Genomic DNA, 24,153 nt, shown 5'->3' on the forward strand with positions numbered 1-24,153 from the left:
TTTTAATGAGTCTCGCAGACATTTCATTTTCTTTCTAAGTGCCAATTATCAATCTAAGGGAATGGTGGGTAGTTTAACATGAACTGTCAAGGAATTTTATAAAATTATCCTGTCAACACTGTGCTCTTCCAGCAGAGTTAGAGAAAGATTACGAGAAAATGATATTGTCATTTAATTTAAGTGTGTGTGTTGGTATTACGTGTATCTTGCTATTTCACATTACTTATTTCTTGTACTGGCTGTCATTTTATTGTGCATGACTTTGTTATGCTTACTGTTGGGCAATTTGTTAGTTAGATGGCCTGAAAACTTCAGGTGTCAAATTGGGGGGGGGGTATCTACGCGCACTTGAAGTGATGATGTTTGGCATCATGGATAGGGTAATGTTGGAGTGGGAAACAAGATTTCAGGCACAGTTGATTGTCCAAATATTTTAGATGTGTTTTCACTTTTTCACTCATCAGTGGAAGGCATAACGGTACCCTAAACCTCTTTCACTTGGAAGTGTGTTTTTAAGTTGTCTGAACGTTCAGAATTCCCACATTCTCTCCAAATCACCAACCTTATTTTGCTTTTTAGTACTGAAATTTGAATCTGAATTCAGATTCTCAAAAAACTCTGCTAGTTCCACAAGCACATGCCCGTAATCATTTGAATCACGTGGCATAAGCATTGCCTGTGAAAACCAGCTGGGCTCTCCTGTAGCAGCAGAAAGACCTTGCTGCAGGTTGAGGACACCAGTAAGTCAGAGGACCCAGGCTGGGTAATACCAGCTATTGTTAATCCTGATGGGCAGAAGGACTAGGCTCGGATTCAGTTATGATTCTAGTTTCAGCACTACAGAAGAACTCCTTTGAACCTAGCTGTGTATTTTAGGTCAAGAAAACCAATATTTCCAGGAGTGTTGATAGCTCTTCAGCAATGTTAACTAATGAGCATTCAGTTTCCCCTGCAGTAACTAAAGATTTTTCTCCAGACTTTTTAGGAAAATTTTGGCTTCTCTCATGGCTACCCTCAATTATTCCTTTGTATTCTGAGATCTGTGTCAAAATAAATCCTCATCCCTGCAGGATAGTTAAGGGTTGATGGAAGTACGTATATGGTGGTTGTATTCCCTGTCAGAATCTACCTCAATAAATAATCACTGTACATGATTTTGCTTTTTCTAAGTAATCTCATCTCCACAAGTGATTTAACTGAAATTTTCAATTTGGCAATACTGAAGTCTGTAAAAATTTTCATTGTTGAGAATCTCATTGTGTTTTTTGCGTTGTCTGGATTGTTGGTTTTTTTTTGTTTTTTTGTAATGTCTGCATTGTTCTTTGAAGATGTAGGCATCTTTCTTTCTCTTGTATGGTAAAAACAAGCAGTTTGAAGTGGCTGCAATACTAGAAACTAGAAAGCTGTAGAAAGATAGGAAGTAACAGATTGTCCTTTAAGAACTGGCAGACTAAAGAAAAATACAGTATTGAACAGAACTCAAGGAGGAGTTGGTGAGACTCAGTAAATCAGCTTGATAAAAGATTAGAAGAGGCTCACATTAAGCATTTTTTTCATTGAGGAATTGGAAGATGGAATGTTGAGCACGGCTTTGGATCCAGGGAAAACTCTCACAAGCTCTGTCTACTTGAGTATTCTTAAAAAAAAAGAAATTCCTGAATCATGGTCTCAGTCCTGGACGGTGCTGATTGCTTGATTGAGTCACTGCCCGCCACTTTTGAAAGTAAAGAAATTTCAGAGAACTGTAAATGCTTAACTCCTCTGTAAATCAGGCCATGTTTATCTCCCCAAAGCAAGGAATGGGTGCACATTTCAGTCACCGTTACACGAATGCTATTACCATCTGACTAAGTCTGGCCTTCAAGTTTTTATTTCTAACTGAATGTTTTGTGATTTTTATGCCAGTAGGAAGAAATTGATCTGTTCTTGCTACTTAATGTACCTATTATATGCTTGCTATTTAATGTAACAGTATGTGTACCTAGCAAGAATTAGTAGCCGTGATTAGAACCACAGGGTAATTCTGGTTGGAAGCGATCTCAGGAGGTCCCAGCCCAAACTCCTGCTTCAAACAGTGTCACTTGTGAGATTAATGTGCTTCCAAGTACTTTCTTTTTATACTTCCCAGCAGATCACAGGTTAATTCCAGCAAAGTGATAATTTTGCCAAGTGCCAATCGCTTCTTTAGAATTTCGGCTATTATCACTTTCATACGCTTTTAATTCATGGGTTAACTATGGGAACTCAGTAATGCATAGTGACAATTCTGTAGACCTTTAAAATATTACACTCGTTATTATAGTAACTTTCCTCAGTTCCAACAAGTGCTAGAAATACTATTGTTATTGTAAGTTATGGATCCCCAATGGAAGCATTTAATTTCATGGCATGTTAAAGGTTATAACAGCCTATTAAAAAGGGAGAACAAAATCTTATTTTTCCCCCCCCACCAAAAAAAAGAATGGAATGCTTAGTGGTGTTCTTTAAGAGAGCAATGTATCAAAACCCCAATCTCAATTTTTTTTTCAAATAATACATTCTTCAGGGGCTAACCAATGGAATGGTGCAGCCGTACTTTTTAGCAAATACTGACTGTCACTTCTAATTCAGAAGAGAATGCTGAAGTTGGGGAGTATATGATTTTTTCCTTTCATCATTCTTCCTCAAATTGCAAATAACCAAGAGCAATTAATCACAAACATCAGCGTAATCATTATAACTTAAGTGCACAACCCTGTGGAGGCTCAGCTTGCTTGTACAGTCCTTTTGGTTTAAAACCACGGGTAAGGCTGCAGCATTTATGGTGCATTTTTGGAAGCTTTCAGAAATTTAGTTAACCCTGTGTGAGCTGTGGGTTTGATTGAGAGTCTGAAAATAGCCCTCCAAGCTACTGGAAGTGATGGAGCCCTGCTGGTTGCTTTTCATCTCCAAAACCTGTGGGTTTTGTTTGCAGCCCTACATCATAATTACTTACATTGGAGAACATAAATAACTGAAGCTGAGAGATGAATTTTGCATAAAGGTGAATAAATGAAATATTTAAAAACTAGGTGCTTAACTTTGTTGCCTGAGCACCTGTTTCATTGTCCGTTGTAGCCAACAGGATCCTGTCCATTGGCTTTAGCAGACACTGTGCTGATTCCTGGAACTATAGCTGTAAATGAGAAATCTCACAGAAGTACAAAAGCTGTAAGATTCAGGAATGTGAAGTAGCATTAAAAATTAATTTCTGCCTGGTTGGTACCATCTGGAGCTTACAAAGTATGCTAAAGATCATTAAAATAAAATTAAAATAAAATCTCAGCTTGAAAATCACTGAAGTTTCTGTTGTCCCACCCACCTCTCCCAAGGTGTCCATTTTCCTTCATTTTAGTTATTTAGACATTTCATATAATTGCATCACCTCAGTGGTTTTTTTTAACACCTTTGTAGTGTCTTGGAGGCACTACAGTGGGGAAACAAGGGTTGATGAGGGTTTGGCTGGTCGAGGAGTGCTGTTAGGCAGGCCCAGTAGCAGTTAGCTGCTCTGGAGAACTTGTAAGGAAATGTGAAGGTGTGAAAGCTGGCAGAAAATGAGAAATTTGGAAACGAAGTCTTCGGACGCCATCATTACTTGATAGGAGCAAAGGCTCTGAATATGAGAGCCAGTGGCCTGAACTCAGAGTGACTCAAAGTGAGAGCAAATCAGAAGTTTCAGTAGTTAATGTGGGAAATAATTTGTGGCTTTATCAGTGAAGGAGCTGTATGTAAAGAGGGGATGTGGGGCCATGAATTGAAAGCCAAATGATTTAGTACAGCAGGATTCTTTTGAGAGTATAATGAGCTTCTGCCCCTAAATTAAAACTTTTCTTTAAAGATTTTTGAATCCAAAAATAACTATCAAGGGAGTTTCACAGAAGCATTAATTACTTTCATTCCTAAATCTGACAGTGATCCAAATTCATGTTCCAGCTACCATCCCTTTTCCTTTATAAATTAAGGTTGCAGAGCTAAATTATTGGCTTCAAGGACTGCAAGGGCAATTTTCTACATCATATCTCATTCCCAAGTTGAATGTTATACGTAGATTATGCACAAACAATGCTGAAAACCTTTATAGCAATATCCCTTGAGCCAGTAAACTCTTTGTCTACTAAACAGAATTTCCTAATGATACTGTGAATGTATGTGGCTGCCTACTGTGGAATTACCTCTTCTCTAATCCTCCAGTACTCTGTCTTTGATTTGGTTAGACTATTTTTTTTTTTCCCTTTTTTGCAGCCCTACAAGTACTATGATTTTTCTGAGTGGTTTTTCCACGTGTTCCTTAATTATCCTGTTTCATTTGGCCTTGCTAAATGTTTTTGCTTAATAACATAAAAGTATTGATACAAGAAATGGATTTATCTTTCCGACATGTGTTCTGTTCCAGTTATCACTAATTTGGATTGTTAATGATTTTTTTTATTGGGCTGGTAAGAAAATGGCTAGTAGTTGGCTAGTTGCAAATGGTGATTTTGTTCAAAAATACAAGGAGCTGTAATTGAGACAGGCCAGGTATTCACATCATCCAAATCTGCTATTTAACCTGTCCATTGGTTGAAAAAGTGTGTGTTTTTTAAGTGCTTGTACCTGGGAAGAGCTGATCTTGCTCCCTCTCCTTGGTAAGTGGTAAGACACCCTATTCTTACCTCTGTCCTAGGAATTCTGTGCAGAGGTCCGTTTACCTTCTGTTCATTACTTTGACATTCTAGATGCTATTGTCAGTTTAAGTGTAGAGGCAAGGAAGCCACAAAAAATAACAAAGGTATTCAAATCATGGAACACAGGGATACGTTTTTGCTTCCTGGTCTGGGTAAATATTGAAGGGGCATTTCCCTGCTTGTTGGCTGGAACACCTGGACTGAAGCAGGGTTGGAGGTCACTCAAATGCCGTGCTGCTGACTGGCTTATAGTGCATGTTGTCTGCTTGGGATTTTGTTTAAACCACTAGCTGAATAAAATATACTGGGTGGGCAAAAAGATTTCTTGGTTGTCCAATTTCATGTACTACTTTAGTTTTGTCAGAGTATAAATATAATTAGAATATCACATGTCTGAAAGGCAATATTAGAACAGCAGCAGCTTTGTGGTGCTGTGTTGCTTTGTGCAGCACCAGCTGAGCTATGCTTGCAGGCCTACATCTGAAAAAGGAGTTTTCATTTTCTAGAAAGAAGTTTGGATTGAGGTAAGTTTTAGATGAATGTAGATGTTGGAATGGGCATGTTGTTTGCTGCTGTTTGCTGTACTTGTTTCTTTGAAGCCCTCAGCTGGCACTTGGCCTTCTGCATGTGTGTGTAGTTATAGCTTTGCAGTTGCCACCCTCCCTAATTTCTGTACAGAGTGTAGGTTTTTTGGTTTTCTGATTCAGTTGTATCAGCAGTTGGGAATACGTTCTGGGATTCCCTTTGGAGAAAATTTGAACTAGCTTTCCATGCAGCAGCTGTGTTAAGCTGTGTAAACCCATGACAGCATTTTTTTGCTTCTGTCTAACTCTTGGATTTTGTTTCCACTCACCAAAGGTTTAAAAAAACCTTAGTTTGGGCCACTCTGGAAGGCCTCCCGTAACCAGGGAAGCTGAATAGTATAACAGATTATCAGAGAATCATAGAATTATTCGGGTTGGAAAAGACCCTTAAGATCATCAAGTGCAACCGTCAGCCTAACACTGCCAAGGTCACCAGTAAGCCATGTTCCATTATGCCATGTCTACACATCTCCTAAATAATTCCAGGGAAGGGGGCTCCTCCGCTACCCTGGGCAGCCTGTTTTGGTGCCTAAGTGCATTGTAGACTTTTTGTACATTGTAGACTGCATTGTAACAATTGTAGAAATTGTTCCTTATATCTGACCTGGACCTCCCTGGCACAACTTGAGGCCGTTTCCTCACTTGTCTACAAACAGAGACGTGCACATCAGAGGCACTTTATGCAAGTAGTAATAGGATGAAATCCTTCCTGTGTCAATAGATTTTTTTATTTTTTTTTCTCTGGTCCAGTTTTCTTAGCAAGGGAAGTTGCCAGCAGGGTGTCTGCCACAGTGTGTGTAAACCTGCATGCTCTTTTGGTCGTTGAATTCTTATTTTCCTTGTGTCTTAACAAACCCATTGCCCTTTCTCTGGCACTTATTCAGCTTTGAAATGTTTAAATAGGGTGGCAGAGTAATTTACTGCAGTATTTGTACCTGTTATTTGGGAACCAATGGGAGGAAACAATCTGGAATCTTTTGCAAGAGAACAGAGGAGAGGCTTGTTTACCAGATCTCGCATTTCTGGCAAACAGCTGGCTGTAGTTCTAATAATGAGCTGCCCATAATTGGAATGTATTTAATCCAAGTTAACACACATGCACTAAACTTGCTAATTGGGAATTTCTCTTTATAATAAGCACATTACTCTTGCTTTTTCAAGTAATGCTAACACGCTGATACAGCAGAGAGACTGCACCTCGCTATGTGAATGCAGCCAGCAGGCCCCAGTGCATGGTAATTTTTGAAGAAAACATATGGTAAGAGTAATGGCTGAAGTCTGTAGACAGCTTGCCTAAATTACAGTGCATCCATTGAAACCAGGACACATGCTAAGCTGCTGAAAGCAAAGAGATGTCATTAAAAAATGATTCATATACCTTTGCCTTAATGAGTGCTCACACTTGAGGATTGCCAATTGCCTGATCAATAGGTTTGCTGCTGCACAAGGCGAAATTCTTTGTACAAGCAAAATATTATGATTACTTCTGTGTGTTAGCTTCAGCGTATGCGCTTTTGCCTTACAGAAATTTGAAAATAATATTTTTTTCTGAAACCTGCCTATATTTGAATCTAGTAAATAAACAATCGTGTGCTGCCATATGGAGCAATTTCATAACAGCACATGGTGAGGTTCTAATGAGTTTTACCATACTGTGCCTGACAGGTGAAATTTCAGCTTTGATTACAGGAGGCCAAAAATAATTCATCCAGGCCAATAAAGTTTGATTTAGATAAGACTCGATTATTTTTGCTATCAGCCATTAAGATCTGTTCTTTCCTCATTTTCATTTTCAGGCACGCAGCTTGGCAACAAGCAGTAATGGATATTTATTGGGCTATCAAATCCACAGAGACTTGTTTATTTATCTGAGTACTATGATTGTTGGTGTTCCATAGTCCACTCACTGCTATCCTTAAAAAGGTGTCATGTTTAACAGTTGTTTTCAAGCTTGATTCCTGGACTTCAAAAAAAAAAAAAAAAAAAAGTTCTTTGAAGTTGCTATTAGTAATGCAGTGTCTGGAGACCCCATTATGCCAGCCATGGTACAAAAGAAGAGGCAGACTTGGTGCAGGAAATGAGCCCAAACATCACCAGAGCAGAGACAGCAGACTTGGTGCTGCAGCAGGTGGGTGCCTCTGTTGAACCAGTAGTAGCGTGAGCTGTCTTAACGAGGCGTACTGTACTGATGAGGGACTACAACACAAAGCAACATAGGTACTGCCAAGCTCAAGTGGAACTGAGTCTGCTTGCTACTGGACTGCACATTTTGGGGTGGACAAAAGCAGGTTGGATAGAGTTGAGGCTTAAAAATCTTGGGTTAAGCCTTCATCATGAACTGGCTCTACCTTCGGTCTTACCTCCCCTCTTGCAATTAAATACTGGCTTTGTGCCCCAAAATTCAAGTAATACCACTGAGTCAAAGCCATGGAGTTAATTTTAGTTAAACAAATAAATGTGGATTTGCACCATTTTTTTAGCATAGGAGGGCATTTGTGCCAGCGTACAGCTTTGGATAGTACTGGTTTTCCAGTAAACTAGGGCACTGAATTATTCAGAGGAGGCAAGTGCACAGGGAGGTGTAGGCCACCCAGACCTCCCACAGCTGCAAGAATAAGGGATCATGCTGTAGCTCTCGCCTCGAAATTCTGCCAAGTTTCTTCCCAGGGCTGCCCAAAATAGCTTCATGTTTTTGGAAGGCTGGTAGGTCTCAGACTTCTAAGGTTTCACATTAGTACTTACCATTGTTTTTAAGGTATCTTAGGTGAAAAGGCATACTATGTCATCTTGATTTCTTGGAGGCCCTTTATTCTTACTCGTGTGCTCATCACTGTTCTTTTCCTCTATTCTCTTATGTTCAACAGGTGGAAAATGAGCAGTTATGCCTTTTGAGAAAATTGGGAAATAGGTAGGCATGCCATTCCTGCATAGCGTGTGACATTTTATGCAAAGCTTTATCTCTGACCTTTCTTTTCTTACCCTTGGTTCAATTTCTTTCTGCCCTGGGGTTTGAGACAATGAAAGTTAATTATGACTCCTGTTAGGTCTTTCAGGGGGTTAGACTCTTCATACACATACACAGGAAAAAAGTGACCTTGAAGATCCTTTTTCAACAGATGCCCCCTTTTTTTCTTCTTCTGGGTGCTGTTAGAGGTGTTAGAATGCAGTATGAATAAAATTAAGATCAAATGAAAATCTTTTTTCTTTGCTTTTCTTGGGAAATAGTCTTGGGATTCCTTTCCAAGGAATTTAGTAATCTTCGCATAAAATTTGGATCACCTCTCTGAATCCCACAGTGGAAGTCTAATTTGCAAATACTTACCAAGGATACTAAGGTTCGAGCAGGTCCTTTAAGTCATCTATTTAAAAGTGAGCTAAAAGCAGCTTCTGATGTTTTCCAGAATTACTATAAGTTGGGTGCCCATTTGAAAGTATCACCAGTGACTTGCAGATACCATTTTCCTTGCGTTTCTGAGCTGCATTGCAGTCTGATCTCCTACTTCAGGATTAAAAACACAGGATAAGCAAGGAGCTATTAAATTAAACCAGAATATAACTGAGCCAATCTTAGATAGTATCTCTGAGGTAATTAAGAAAGGAGCAATACAGTGATCAAATCAAGCTTGCAATTAAAAGTGAATCAACAGATCAATGGGTTCAAATGAGCAAATCATCTTATTAATATAGCAGGTAATCAAGTAGAATTAAGAGGTTGGCACTGGAGGGAATTTGTTAGTTGCAGGATGAGGCAGGGAAGAGCTGGTTTGCTCTCAGCTTGAGGTTCCATGGCAGTGATCACTGACCTACCAACAAAGCTCATACGATCCTTGTGATCCTAAGCTTGTGCCGCGTGTTTTCTCCAGCATTTTTCAAGGCATTTTTTCATTTTTAGGAAGTGAAGCCTGTCAAAGTCAGTGGTGTGAAAACTGAACATGATCATCCAGCTAAATAAAATTCCATTAATTCATTAGTGTGGGTGTGCTGAAAAATATAGTTCATCAGAAACTTCCCTTATGAAATACATGAGTTCTGTGGTGTTTGCCTATATGGATCTTTCAGCATCTCGTACTGTGCTCCAAGGCAGCCTTTCCCTACAAAGAGGTTTTCTGAGTCTTTTCAGTTCCTTCTTTCCCGGACTTTTGGGAATGCCCGCGTCTGAAATCTCTGTCATCCCATAAATTCAGTTAAAATACTGAAATTAGTTCTATTAGACTCCCAAGCTATTAGAAATGTACAGACAGTATGATGACACAAGCCTCATCTCCTCAGGGAAGATTAAGAAGATATTTCTAGATTTTACTGTGATAAATTCTCTTCCTGACTTAAGGATGGAACTGCCATGCTCAGGTAGAATGTGGGCATATAGTTTTTACAAAATACTTTGCCAAATAGATTAATTTTGAGAATCGTGTTTTTTCACTGATATAAAATAAGCAGAGCTTATAAACACAGAGGTGGCTCATGTGCATCTGTTTAGTATGATAAACTTGTCTCGCCTTTCCCTTGTTAATGGGGATGGCCTTTTGGAAAGCCTGTAAAATTGCTATGTGAAAAAGAGCTTGTTTAAAATTCCACAGGATCTGAGGAGCTGGGCTGTGCTTCTCCACCCAAAATGGACGGCTACAGATCTCACCATCTTAATTCAGAGACCAAATGTAGCTCAGGTCAATTTAATTTCATTACTGTCACCAGGTCTACTGAAAAGCTTATAGTGTTTGTGAACCGCTGCCCACCACGAGGTGATGCCACATGAGGAGAGTTCACTGGGGACCACAAGCAGTAGTGAAATTAATTAACCCATGTCAGCAATGTAGAGCTAAACAGGCTGGTAACTTCTGCATTTGCTCGTCGAAGGCAGAGTAAAAATCAATTTAAGCTTCTTATTCTGCTGAGAATCAACATGTGGAAAGTTGAGTAATTTTTTTTTTAATTGATGGATATTGCAACAAAGGAGAAGGGTGGAAAAGTAAGAGTAGGTGTATTTTTATTTTCTCTTTTTATGATAAGTGCTTACTAAGCGAAAGCTAACAAATGCTGCTGCAGCACTGGATCGCCCATGCTATGTAATTTTCAAGCAGACATAAATACTACAGACCAACTTGTCATTTTAAAAGGGTAAACAGAAAAATCATATAAATTAAGTGACATTTAAGAAGTTCAGGGTTTACATCGCTGCCACTAGGGAAATCAGAGACCCAAGGAAGAAATGTTTCTGTAAAGCATTGATGTAATCAGACTTGGGAAAGAGATTTTTTTTTTTTTCCTTCTAAATGATTGTCCAAATAATTTAAAAGCATAATTTTGGACTCAGATTGTCACAAAGGATTAACTCGATTTATTTTTAATTATGGGCACTGCATTTGGCATTCATTTTAAAGTTGATTGAAAATTAGTTCACTAAGGCAGGCTAAATGCAGTCAGGTGGCTATAGGAAATAAAAAGCCTACTGAGGCTCTGGTTTTCTGAAAGCAGTGGAAGTAGTACCACAGTAGCAAGGTTTGTTTTGTTTGGGCCCTTACCGAAGCATTCCTTGGGCCAGCAGAGCCTGCCTTGGGATAAAGGAGCACTACGATCAACTCCTGACAGCCATCCAGAACCGTGCTATGAGCCTACATCTGCCAAATGCTAATGAGCCTCTTTGCAACCAGAGAGCTTCACTCTGGAATGGGCCCTTGAGGTGATGCGTGCTGTGATGCCAGCCGGAGCTGGCTCTGGTGTGACATGGGATCCCGCAGCCCCAGCTACCAGCCCTGCCGTGTCACCCCAGCACTCTGTCTTGCTGTGCAGTCTGGCTTTTGCTCTCTTTCAGAGTGGGCCAGGCCTGCAGAGCTCCGCTGAGTACGTGCACAGATTCTGGGGCACAGCAGCGGAGATGGACTTGAGTTGCAGCTCATCCAATGTTGGCGGTGAAGCTGCAGGGCCTCTGCTGTGGGTGCTTCTCACACAGCTCATTCAGCGTGTAGGCTGCGTGGCTGCTGCCATGTGGCGTAGGTGCTGTTTCCTTTTCAGTCTGCAGTCAGATGCTGCTGTATCAACACGCAGATGATGAGAGGAGCGAGCCGGGGGAAAGGTCACCTCCCGTACTGTCACAGTACATCAGGCTGCTTGCTGATATTTCTAACCCACAAGTGCAGGAATTCATTGTGCTTATCTCAAGAACAGTGTTCTGCGCACCAGAAGCAGCTCGGTCCTGTCCTCAGTGCTGGTGTTTATCATGTTAGGTGATGACCTTTGAAGGATCAAGCTACCAAGCACCATGCGGGCTGCAACTTTTCAGTTTGTATAGTCAGGAGGTAGCTGCAGTGCAGTGTGATGTTGATTTGCGTTGTCCAAACAGGAGCAGAACTTGATTGACCTCAGTACAGGACATGACCCATTCTTTGCTGATCCAATTAGTCGTAGTCATTAATTTATCTCTTTAAGGTCTTGTTTTAACAGAAGACGGTCTTATTGCCAAGGTAATCCCTAATGTTTCATAAGCATGGCACTATAGACAGTTCTGATGGAAGACGAACCTCAGGGGGTTCACTAATCCTCCCCCTGTCCTAAGGCAGGATCAACAAGACATTCAAGCTTTTGATGGACGTATTTATCTAAGCTGTTTTGAAAGAGAGCCTATAATTCTGGCAAGAGGGCTGGGTTAGAAGTCCTATCCCTTCTATCTCTTGTTCTTTCTCTGTACGTTCTTTTTTTTTTTGTTTGTTTTTTCTTCTTGAGGGCTTGGGGTGGGCTTTGACTCATTTTGTCCACCAAGTGGTTGTTTAGAGGCAGCAGAAACAATACATTGTTTCTGTATATTACCTGTGAATGAGTTACTACTGAACGCCTTAAGGAAAAGATTAGCGAGTGGCTTAGAGTCCATTTATGAGTAAGCTGAGACAATGTAAAAACTCCCACTGATGTGTTAAAAGTTATCTATGTATGAGGGTTGCTCCAGAAGTAATGCCTCCTATTTATGATGTTGGCCCAAGATGGCAGAGGCAGATGTTGGTGGGATGGCAGTAGAGGTTGAACCTTCCACCAATATTCTGTTGTATGTTGTTGCCATGTGATAGATGGCAACAGAGGGACAGTCTGTCAGAAGAGCATCTGAACAGAAGTGCACATGGAGAGGTTTGTCATTCAACTGAGAATTTGTTATATCAAATATTGTGTGCTTTGTATCTGTTGTAGTATCCGTGGAAATGAATAGGAGGCATTACTTTCGGAGCGACCCACATGTGTAGCAGTCTGATATTTCTTTCAATATCTGGTTCTTCACTTAGAAAAGTCAAAAAAAGTGCTAAAAAAAAAAAAAAAAAAGTTAAACAATCATTGTAAGTAATTCCATGGTTTTTTTTTCATGAAATTGTTTTAAGAAACAAAGAGCCTTTTTATTTTATTCTGTAAGCTGTTCTTTAAAAAATAGACTGCACTTCCATTTTTCTCAGAGGCATTTTGTTCTCTGATTTTATGCATCAAATATATTACGATGTTTGGGAAGCAGTGCTATGATCTTTTTTGTTCCTCGTTTGCTTTTTATCAGTAATGTCTGACTTAGAAGATCTGTAGCACTCTCATATACAAAATTATTAGTATGTCAGCAGAGAAAGTGCAAATTTTTTTTTGTCCTAAAGGGTTTCATAAAATGTTATGCAAGTGTCTGGTACAGATGGAGTTGGTAGCACTGCTCCTTCTTAAGGTAGTCCAGCGTTTGGCATTTTCACTTGCCAAGTTTTTAATTGTTCAAACTAAAACTTTTTAGGCAAATATTTGCTTTCAGGCTAAACGTTTTAGGGAATTTTCAAAAAGAAAACAGTTCAGCTGCATCCAAGATTACAGAAATCTATATCAAAGTACAGAGGAAAGGAGATCAGCTTTTCCTCACGAGAAGCAAAATATTAAAATGATCTAATCAGAAAGGTTTGTTTGCTCTTTGTTTAAAAATTGGCCGAGATTTGCTGTGACATCGGAGGTCAGTCTCTTCCAGCTATTGGAACACCCAGGAGAGGTTTCTGAAAAGGCCCCCATGGCTGCGCGTTGGAGTGGGGTCTCTGAGTGCTCCAGGTGGGTTCTGCCACCAGCCTTGGAGGGCTGTGCAAGGCTGGGGCCTTCTACCAAACCTGCAGAATTTACAGGAGCAATCTAGGGAAATCTCTGTGCTCCACGTGTGCTTTCTATTTAATGGCTTTTCCTTCATTCCAGTTTGGCATCCCCAGGGGTGAGGTGTGTGATGGCCATGGTCTCTGGTGCACCGACAGACTTTGTGGTTCAGCTGAGAGGCAAGTCCTACCTTACAAATCAACACCTGTAAAAAAAATTAAACCAGCTTCAGAGATGTCCAGCCAGTTTATATTGGCAATTACAGCTTTGACCTGGCTGACCATCACTCTTCAAGCAGTTGGCAGCGACAGCTTGAGTCACAATGAAGTCTGTTAGTGGGAATCTGCAGACGGGTCTGGCATGGTAGGGCAGGAGGCAAATACTCACAATGGTGTCAAGCCTAACTATGCTATTTGGTTACTCTAATGCTCACTTACAAATGAAACAAAAGTTCTCTGGATTCAGTCCAGAAGTTGTCTGTGCTGAGCATGCTGCAGCACTGCACTATGGGGACCGCACAGGACTTAGCCTGGCAGCTGGAGGAAGCGAATGTAGAGGCAATTATGGTGTTAAGCACTGAACCAGAGAACAGGGAGACAGTGAAACCCTCCCTGCTTCAAGCGCTTGATCCCCTGTGATGACAACAGTCTGCTTATTGTTGCCAGACGTCTCATCACAGCCAGTGGTAGAAGCCTGCGCTATGTACCCAGGTCCCTGAGACTCCAGCTCAAGGAGTCTTTCTTGCTTGATGGAATTTCATGATAATTTGTTTCATGAAATTTAAGACTTATTTTCTCATTATGGATATACATACAAATAGCTGTGCTCAGATTTGAAAAGGAACCAGTTGCCTAGTACCTCCAAACTTACGCATGCTGGAATGTACAACCTTAATAACCTTCTGAATTATTTATTTTTCAGAATCTAATATAGCTCTCAACATTTGTATCAAATTGGAACCATAGGGGAAACATGGGCAGTAGGACACAGCAGCAATTATCCCTGGTGCTGCTCAACTATATGATGGCTTGGCTAACCATTTTTAGCTTTCATGGAGATCGTACTGACGAGTGTTGCTTCAAAACTACTTTATCAGCCTTTGGTTACGCTGTTGTGCTAAAACGCCAATTCCAAATCAGACTGCTCGTTGCTGACACATAGCGAGCTTCTGACTCGTGTGCAGCTCTGTAGTGTGGAATTACATAGCTGCAGGCATCTGGACCAAGTTAACGTATTCATTATTTGGGTCCAAATTTATTGTCATTAGAGGAAAACACGTGAATTAGCTGCAATTTTGACAGAACAATAAAATATAAGATTAAAATTGATGTATTTGGAGCGTTATATGCTATGTCTATTTTCTTGTAAAAACAAAGGCAGCTATTTTGGAAATCGTTGTACAAATGCTTTCTATAAGGAAACCATTTTGAGAATGCTGGCTGCTGCTGGTTTTACAGACGTAGGGATCTGAGTCTTCGGGAGCCTGCTAGTTGCTGCTGCAGCGTGTGTCTGTATGGCTGAAGGATGTGGCTCTTCTGAGGTCTGCTGCTGCCCATAGAAATTCTGGAACTGAGCAACTTGTCTTCTCTGCCTCATCCTATGTGGCTCTGCTCAAGGTGGGAGGTGCTTTCGGAATCATGAGCTGATACAGTGCAGAGGGGCTTTCTGGAGCTGAGTTCTCAATCGGAGCGAGTATATGTGGTGTTCAATGCAAAATTAAGTGGATTAGTTTAAGTAAATAGGCTTTCAATTTAACTTGGAAGGACTGTGGGATTTGGATAAACAATCACAGGGTGTGTTTCTTTTTCTTTTAATAGAAGGTCTGTCTTGTACCGTTAAAAAACAAAAAGTATTTTTCTTACTGAAGAATTGTCTCTGAGAACGTGGAGCAGACTTCATAATGCTCTGCATGATGAAACAGGGGAGTTTATTTCTATATATTTGCCTCTACAGGGCAATGTACGTTAGTATGTGTGATGACTGTAGGGACTGGTTAGATGTGTGATAGAACACACAGTACCGTGCTGTTATCTTGTTTTAATTACATGCAACATTTTTCTTCAAAATGAAGAAAACAATAGAGACAATAATCCGTGAGCGAGCAGATATGTGGATGCAAAAGAGATGCCTACAGTATTCCTCTGTTGGTAGTACCAAGAAGAAAGGTCATGAAAAGCCCCATAAATAGCCTCTATTACCAGAAAGAATGCCTCAGTAAGTGTCTGACAGAGATCCCCAGCTCCCAGCAGCCATTAAAGCAGACTTTCACTTTCAGACATTAGAACATAAAGCTCCTTAATGAAGGGAAGATGTTTTTAGTCAAATTGTTTTCCTTTAATATTTGTTTTCTCCACTTGAATAAAATGTGTATGACGAATGACTGCCTAAGCTTACAAGAAAAACCATTGTTAAAATGGACAGTTTGTACCGAAATTTTTTAAAAAATTCCCATTACACTATTTAAATGGAAACAATCCAGACATCATTAAAATAAAGCAGGATTCCTTCAGGGAGAAATTATTTCTGGTTTGATTTCTGTCAAAATGACTTTGACTTTCAGAATACTTTTACAAAATGTTTTCCCGAGGCTTTGCCTTTGTGAAAGGTTTTTAAACAAAGGAACTATTTGCCACTAAACAGAGTAATCTGATAAAAGATTGAATTCAAATTAAGTATGCTGCCTTTTTAATGGAAGAGGTTCTTTATTATTTTATTTTGTTTTAAGACATGTCACCTAATCAGCACATAAATCTTCATAGAATTCATCTGACAACCTCATTAATTTCCTGTGAATATTGCAGTGTGAAGAAAAGACCATAATTTCATGAAGGTAATTTATTTCAAAATCAGGTGCTTCATATTTTTAGTTCTGTGAGTTTTTCTTTTAATGAAGCTAATCTCAGTCCTAAACACATCCCTGTGGGCACGGCACGCTCAGGCTCTGACCCTGCAGGGGGCCCCATCCTGCTCTCCTCCTGCGGCAGCAGCGCAGGCACATCTCAGTGCAGTCACACGAGGGCACGGACGAATGCAAGCCAGGTGCAGCCAAGCTCAGGTGTCTCTAAGAGCTTCATCTGTGTTAGGCTGTGGCAGAAGAGGGATGGAGGACTCTAATTAGACCATGGAACAACTTGTCTAGCATAATCACAGTGTTAGAGCAGGTAGACCCGAACTGGCACAACCCTCAGCTGGGCCCCCTGCAGGCAGCAGAGCTCTTGCTCTGCCCCAGCAGGTTCCTTTTACTTGCAAGTTCATTGCTAAAAAGTTTCACTTAGTATCTGTTGCATTGCCTCCTATGGTACTGACCTAAAACCAGGCCAGGACCAAATGACTGCACGCACACACCAATATGATGAACAGCAAAATGGCCTTTATTACACATGAACTCTAGCTTATATAACCTATGTGCTTCGTCTGCGCCCTTAAGGGCACGTGCCACACATCAATCATAGAGCAGGGAGAGGACCTATCGCGTCACATCCCGTGGGGGGGTCTCGCAGTTGCTGACAACAAGTATCTGAAAAAACTGAAGTTTCTGCCAAAAATCACCTGGTCCTGGACCTGATTTTCAGTTTCTTTGTGCCTCAGTTGTTTATTGTTTTTACACAACTGCATGTGAACTTTTCATGTTGCCTCAATAGAGTAAGTTTTTTGCTACTTTGTTTGTTTGTTTGTTTGTTTCTTTTCCTGTGTTTGTTATATTTGTGCCATAGGCGTCTTGGCAAAAAGCAGTTCTGTTGTTCTCCCAGCTTCTATGTGAGTGGGCCTGGCCAAGGAGGCTGCTGCTGGAGTGAGCAGGTGCTCACCTTTCGCCTCTCCTCCAGGACCTGTTTCTGCCCTGCATGAGTACTGATCGTGTTTTAAGTGTAACTCTCTAGAATTTTATAATACTACTGCATTTTCAGTGTATCTTCAACTTAACATCATCTTTGGGCTTGTTGACAAAGGTGCTTAAATAACTTACACAATAATGTTATATAAAAGAGAGGCTCGTCATACGGCACTGGAACTGTGACATGAATTGATATCTATCACTAAACGCTGGTTGTGGAAAAATGTCAGATTTGCTGGTAGTGAGTTAAGGTTTTGATGAAACTTCTATAGCTATGCATCTCCCAAATTCTGCCTGCTTTTCAGCGTTACTGTTCTCTTAATGCTGTTTAAAAGCATGGTGGTCACAAACCCCATGCAACCATTAACAATAATGACATACAATTTCAGAAAAAAAATGAGCAATTTGTGTGAAAATGTTTTGAGGTCTAAGCAAAGGCAAAGGGAGCCTGCTTTATTGTCAGAAAAGTTTCGGAAACTTCACATGCAGAATGTACAGAAAGCATCTTTCAGGCGTGATTTTGAAAATTGCTAATATTTGAAACCAGCCGGTGTAACAAGGTTACTGAGGTGAGGAGAGAACGGCTGCCTGGAGGACACGTATTAGAGAGATCAGAAGATGTTGCAGGCAAGCTTCAATATCAGTAGCTATTTTTTACAGTAATTTCATTGCAACATTGACCACTGAGAACCACCACCCGTCATTTAACCAGTTCTGAAAGTTCTTTTTCCCCCAGTTTTAATCTTCTTGTGGAGGCAGCTGAATAATACCTTTTTCAAGGTAAGTGTCTGATATGTTACATCAATCACTAAAATTTCTTCTAAGATCCACATTACGCTTTAAACCTTGACCTTAACAGCCATATCAGCATAATAATTTTTAGGTATCTGAAGGATTTAATACTTGATCAAGAGAGAAGGTGTTGGGGGCTCCTTTTATGACCCATGGCAGATAGGAATATGATTCTGTTGCTCCCCCCTTGGATTATTCTCCATCATCAAGCTTTTAAAGGCAAATAGCTGTTGTGTATGAATGCAATCTGCATGGTAAAGCTTTATTAAGAAATAATAGCCAGTACAGTTGAGTATCAGGTAAGATATTTTGGAGAAGAGTGTTTGATTTTTCAGGCCAAGGGCAGCATGGAGAACAGCAATAAAGATTTCATCTCCTTGCCCCACGGTGAAAGAGAGCTCTCATTAGCATGGTGCAGTATTCCAGGTTTCAAGGCTGTTGGATGGTTTTTGAGACAGGAAAAGAAAAGTGGAGTGGTGGTTTCTGAGTGGTGCTTCCTGTAATGCGAACAAATTCAGTTAGAAATTAGAGGTGGGCAGCTCATTGCTTGGCACATCAGAACATCTTCCAGGTATTGACAAGTTTCACTCCTGGAGGTTTCTTGCTCCAGGTCTGTTGACCAGCCACCCCTGTAAGGCATGTAGCTTTGTAATCACTTGTGAATCTGCGGAGGCAGTCAAATCACTGCAAAACAGTTCAGTAATGATAAATTATTCCAATTTCCATTAGGGTCGATCAAGATATTTTTCAAGATTTTATGATCTTATTTGAGTGGAAGTATTCCTTTTAATTGTTTTATGTAGCTGGTCTATGAAAATGACTATAATTAAAGTCATTTTATAAAGAAAAGAATATTTTAAAAATGATCGTATCATTTTTACTCTTCTCATCACAGAGGAATGAGGTATGAAGTTTTCTCTTACTTAGCCCCTAAGGCACGTAGGTGGCAACTTTCACAAACACCTTCAGTAGCAGAGGCCGGCAGTTTGGCCTGTGACATGCTGGGCCAAGACCCGTTGGTTTCAGGCTGGTTCCACATAAATGAAGCAGCCTGTTGTTTGAACTGATTGTGAAATTTGTGTCAAGGCTTACCTGTGAGTTCAGAGGGTATCTTTCCATTATCATCAGGGAGATACCGGCCAGGCTTCAGTGTCATAATCATGTTCTAGCCAGTGTGATAAATGAATTTGTTTGCCATATGTACGCTGCTGTGTGAGGAACAGCAAGTTCTCAATGAAAATAGTCCTGTTTGGCTGCAGGTTAAAATGAATATGGAATAGTCTGTTAATCCCTCCCAAAGTTTGAAGGTTACTAGTTCAGAAGTTAATTCTAAGTACCACTCAGCTTGACACAGTCGAGCTACATTTTTCCTGTGAAATAGGCCTGCAATATTGCAGTAGTGCTAAAAATGGATGTTTGAGTAGGCATTTCCATAGCAGAAAATGATTCTTTCGAAGTATGTGTAGATGCTTTGCCATAGATGCACTACGTGCACTTTATTAAAGGAGATGCTTTTTCAATGTTATAATCCCCTCTGCTATTTCTAGCAGGTATGCATTTGACTCGTAGGCTGATCCATTTCCATAAAGCACCTCTGTCCTTAACAATCACATCATGCAGCTGTCAAAATCCCTAGGCTGTGATGAGGCATGGTTTTCCTGGGCTTTATCTTGTCATAACCATAGTAAAGAATCAGACGTGAAAGTGGATGAGTTGTGAAAAGAACCTTTGGCACAGCTTTTTCATTTTCAGATTTTAGTGTTTAGGAAAATTATGAAGTGCATTAATAAGTTTTTTATGCTTGAAGACTTCCATTTTTTCATCAAGATAAAATATTTTAAATAAGGCAAATTTGAGGAAGAGCTTGTTTTGGTTTTATGTATATTTAATAACCAAACTGAATGATATCTATTCTTTCTGTTGATTGCTGTGTGGATGGTTTGAGTTGTATGTAGCACAACACACTTAGTTCATGCAACTTCATTATAGGCATTTACAAAAAGTGATTTTCTCTGTGGCCAAGCTGAGAGTGGTAAAACATGTGGCATGAGCTTTATCTCATCACGTTTACAGAGTATGTTGGGAACCACAGGATCCCTGAATGTATTTAATAAATAACACATGTCATCCATCTATCAGCCGAATTACAGTGTGCTGCACAAGCTCAAGCAGTCAGCTGACCTGTTTATCTTCACCCTCCCACCCACCAGCTCTGTTCAGTGTGAGCAGAGTTATGGAAGTTAAAAAAAAAAAAAAAAAAAAAAAAAAGCCATTAATAGAAGAGAGGCAGAAGATGATGAATTAAGGGAGCCTCCATTAATTTTTCATTTTGACAGATTATCGTCTGTCAAAAGGCAGAGGAGATGTTTCTCGTACACAGAGCCAGGGATCTCGCTCTTTGTAACACAGGCTTATGTTTTTCGCATGAATTAGGTAGTGGGCACCAAAAGGATGAAAAATTCATGACAATCTATAATTTACATGCTAGAAGATAAATAATGAACTAAATCCCGTCATTAAATTGGTCTTTCGTTTTTTCTTAATCCCTAGGGTGATGAATCTGATTCTGCAACAACATTTAGTATAAATTGATTTTTTTTTTGGTGGGGGGCAAAGCTGTTTAAAATACTTTTGTTATAAATAGCTTTAGCAGCACAGTGCATTGCCTTAGGCTGAAAGATATGCCAGCCTATTAATGTAATAGTACATTAAGATTGACGTTAATGAATGTCAATATTAACATCACCTTTTCTAAACCACACTGAGCTACAAAAAAAGTCATAAATATTGTAGGGCTTGGTTTAATTAACTTTGAGTTTTGTTCAAAAAAAGAAGTCTGACGTGTTGTGAAACCTTTTTTATTCCAATGGTATTAGCATGGATAAATGGGCATTTGAATGAATGCGGGCTTTTCACATCACTTAATATATGTCAAGGGACATGACCTCATTTCAGTCGGATGTGTTTTTTCAGATAAGGCATTATGGTAACTGAAGTTCCACTGTGTATAATAAATAATGAAAATGCAAGCATCAAAAGAAAACCCTAACAATTTTAGTTGTGCTCTGGACTGGTTGCTAAAGGCTGCTGAAACTGTTCTGCTTTCTTATGTCCTCCTTGTAGATGGCAAAGGGAAGAAACACGGCTCTTGCTATGGATGTTAAAAATGAGTTTCATCTTAATTTTTCTGAATGCCTCTTTTAGTGGAACGTTGTGCAAACACGTGCAGAAAATTGTTTATGTAAATATATACAAATACACAGCTGCACACATGCTCACATATATGTGTAGGGCATAAGCTTGCTTATGCTTGGCTGTGTTCTGTGTTGCTGTGTGACGCGAGGCTCTCAGATGCTGGGCAGTTCTGCAGCCGGTTTCCTCCGCGCAAGGCGCTGCTAATGGTGCCGGCTCTCAGGAGGCGAAGCCATCAGTGCCACCTGACCTCTGTGGCAGTGCCCAGCCTCGCAGCACATGAGGGCCCTGCTGCGCTGTGCCGCCAGCAGCCGGCCTCACATCCGCTCATCTGCGTCCTGAAGGTTCCTTGCTGGAGGACTCCTCCTTCAGGTGGTTTCCTTGACCTCATGAAAGCTATGGAATAGATCAGAAGCATGTGGCCAGAAGGTGCTGTGTGGGTGTGCCATGAGTGTGACTCAAGCAGAGCACATCACTGTTCCAGCTGTTCCTGTGGCCGTGGCAGCCATGTCCCATCAGTTCGCGTTGGTGCTGTGTGAGTGCTGTGCGCTATGAGACCCGGGCAGTGCGCCATCCTGCATTGTATGCGGGGTCTGCAGGTACTCCTTTGGCTTCCTGCTTGCAGGAAATGCCTCCTAATTAGTTGTCATAATGAAAACCAGGCTAAGGATGGACTGATTTAACACACGATCGTACCATTAATTTCTGGGGAATGAGGTTCCTGAACAGTAACACAGAAACGCTTCAGTCACTTCCAGCCATTATTTGGAGTAATGAGCATTGGCTGCTGTGTGCAGCCTGCCGCCCATCCTGAGGGCTCTGGGGTGCCGCAGGAGGCCAGCAGCCCTCCTTCCAGGGCAGGTATATCTGGCCTGTGTCCCTGGCTGGAGGTAGGTTTTTGCAGAATATCTGCCCCTTTTTTTTTTTTTTTTTTTTTTTTTTTTTTTTTTTTTTTTTCATTTCTTGAAGGAAAAGCATTTTTTGTATGTTCTTACAGTTACCAAACAGACTACTTTCAGCTCCAAGCCTTTTTCCAGGCAGCACTTTGCTCCCTGGACATTTGGATTTTTGGAGATTGCTCTGGAGCTTTCCTCTGTGCCTCCTGCTGGCAGCTGCTCCCCTGTGCCTCGGCTCGGCCTCCCGCAGCTCTTCCTGGGCTCTCAGCACAAGTCCCACTGCTCAAGCCAGCTCACTGTGGCACAAAGCCTGGCTAGCTTACATCAGAAACAGGTATGTTGTGGGCCAGCCAGGCTTGGAGCAGTACCCTTGTGTGAAAACCAGGCCCACTGTTATTGTGTGGAGCCCCTTTCAATACCACAGCTTTCCATTATCCAAATCCCCTCAAAAGTTCATCCAGAGAGAACACTGTGCTGCTCTACACCAGCTAGGGATCTGGTCTAATTTTCTATGTACAGCAGTACATTTATTGCTCTGATTAGCAATGCCAGTCATGGCCTCATGATAAAACAAGACAGGTAGAATCTCTCCTTCCTGAATATGACATTCCTAAGCTTGTGCTGTCTGTACCATTGGGATAAGAGAGGTCTGAATTTCACCCCAAATAAGTCAGTAGGATTTTTTCTGTCATTGAGTTCCTCCTGGCCAGCATTTCACTTTCAGAATATGCAATATATTTTTAACACATTTGGGTTTTATAGCTCATTTCCTGTAACAAATGTGTGGGAAATATTGGTGGACTTTCAGTGCAGATTATGCTTTTGTAGCTGTCCAAATTATCTTGGCCTATTTAAGCACATTTAATGCTATTTTAGGCTTGTTGGTATTCACATTGCTCACTGCTTTAAATGTAGCCTCGGGGGCCCCGTGGGCAGGAGCTAGAAATGAGGTTGTCCCCATGGAAGCCCTGTGCAGTCATATGGTAGATAATGGGATTGATCCAATTTCCATTGAAGTCTGTGGTGGCGGGATTGAGTCCAGTATGTTGATTAAAATTTTGTGCTTGCTCATGAGAGTAGGTTTGCGATCAATAAGTAGAATGACATGAAATATCAGGGGAAAATTTATGCAGCGCTTTTTCTGCAAAAATATCATGCCTGTTGTTTTAGGACTGTGTCGCTGCCTGCATACTCTCAGCTTCTGAACCTGGATAAGCACCACATTTAAAACTTAACAATTAATAAGTATTTTTCTTGACACTCTCCGGAGCAAAATTTATTTCCGTGACATATGCTCTGTGTTTAGACTTCAAGGTTAACGGGCAGTTGACAATGGAGACAAAGTATGGACGCCTTGACCTGAGTCCCAAAACAGGGCTACAGTTCACACTTGCAAAGCCGCTCATGCAATTTTTTAAGATGCATCAAACCATAATATCTGTTATCTTCTGGCCCCTCTTGCTGCCTGTTCTTTTCCCTGTAAAGCAACACAGCTAGTCTAAGATAAAATCTGACTGTTAATGTACTTCTGGATTTGTCTTTCCTACAAATACTTGCTGAATATTAATATCTGTGGAAATTAATTGTTTTTCCATTTGATCATCCTTTTATTGCATTGACTTTACTGTATATTAATCTTATTAAGACCTTTGAAAAATCAAGTCAGTACTTTAGATAATGGCTTATAACAGGTGTTTTTTTTTTAATCCTGAGTGGGAAATCTTTGTGATGTTAGCAAAAGAATTCTTATGACTTCTTCCAGGTTTTGGTGTTTTTTGTTACTTTTCAAGTTAGGTGAAACTCAAAGTGAGATTATATAAGGACATTCCTTCTATAGGCATTTCTTTGCTAACTATAAGGAGAAAACAACTTGGTACAATGCTCACTGAACTTAATTTCTTCTGCTGGAGGTAAATTTGAAGTTGGTGGTTTATGAAGAAAACTTCATAGCTTGTTTAAAAAGTTTTTCCCGAATCAGGACAAAGTTTAAAAAAACAAACAAGAAAAAAAAATGCTTCAAGTGGGCACTTTCGTTTTAGGGGGAAAAGTTTGACATTTTTTCCAGTTAAATTTTTCCCAGTAACAGTAAGCTG

At 40.4% G+C, this 24,153-nt stretch overlaps 2 long non-coding RNA genes across 2 annotated transcripts in view; both read left to right on the plus strand.

Moving 5' to 3' along the window:
• The window catches only part of LOC128079205 (uncharacterized), a 173,527-nt gene that overhangs the window by 5,039 nt on the left and 144,335 nt on the right, over window positions 1–24,153 (plus strand). The gene's annotated exons all lie outside the window — the stretch shown is intronic.
• LOC128079209 (uncharacterized) lies at window positions 7,058–9,287 on the plus strand. Its single transcript, XR_008206027.1, has 3 exons — window positions 7,058–7,394; window positions 8,131–8,174; window positions 9,159–9,287. It is a non-coding gene; the product is annotated as an uncharacterized LOC128079209 (long non-coding RNA).

The sequence above is a fragment of the Tympanuchus pallidicinctus genome, unplaced genomic scaffold, assembly GCF_026119805.1.
Source record: "Tympanuchus pallidicinctus isolate F22 unplaced genomic scaffold, pur_lepc_1.0 scaffold18, whole genome shotgun sequence".
NCBI lineage: Eukaryota > Metazoa > Chordata > Aves > Galliformes > Phasianidae > Tympanuchus > Tympanuchus pallidicinctus.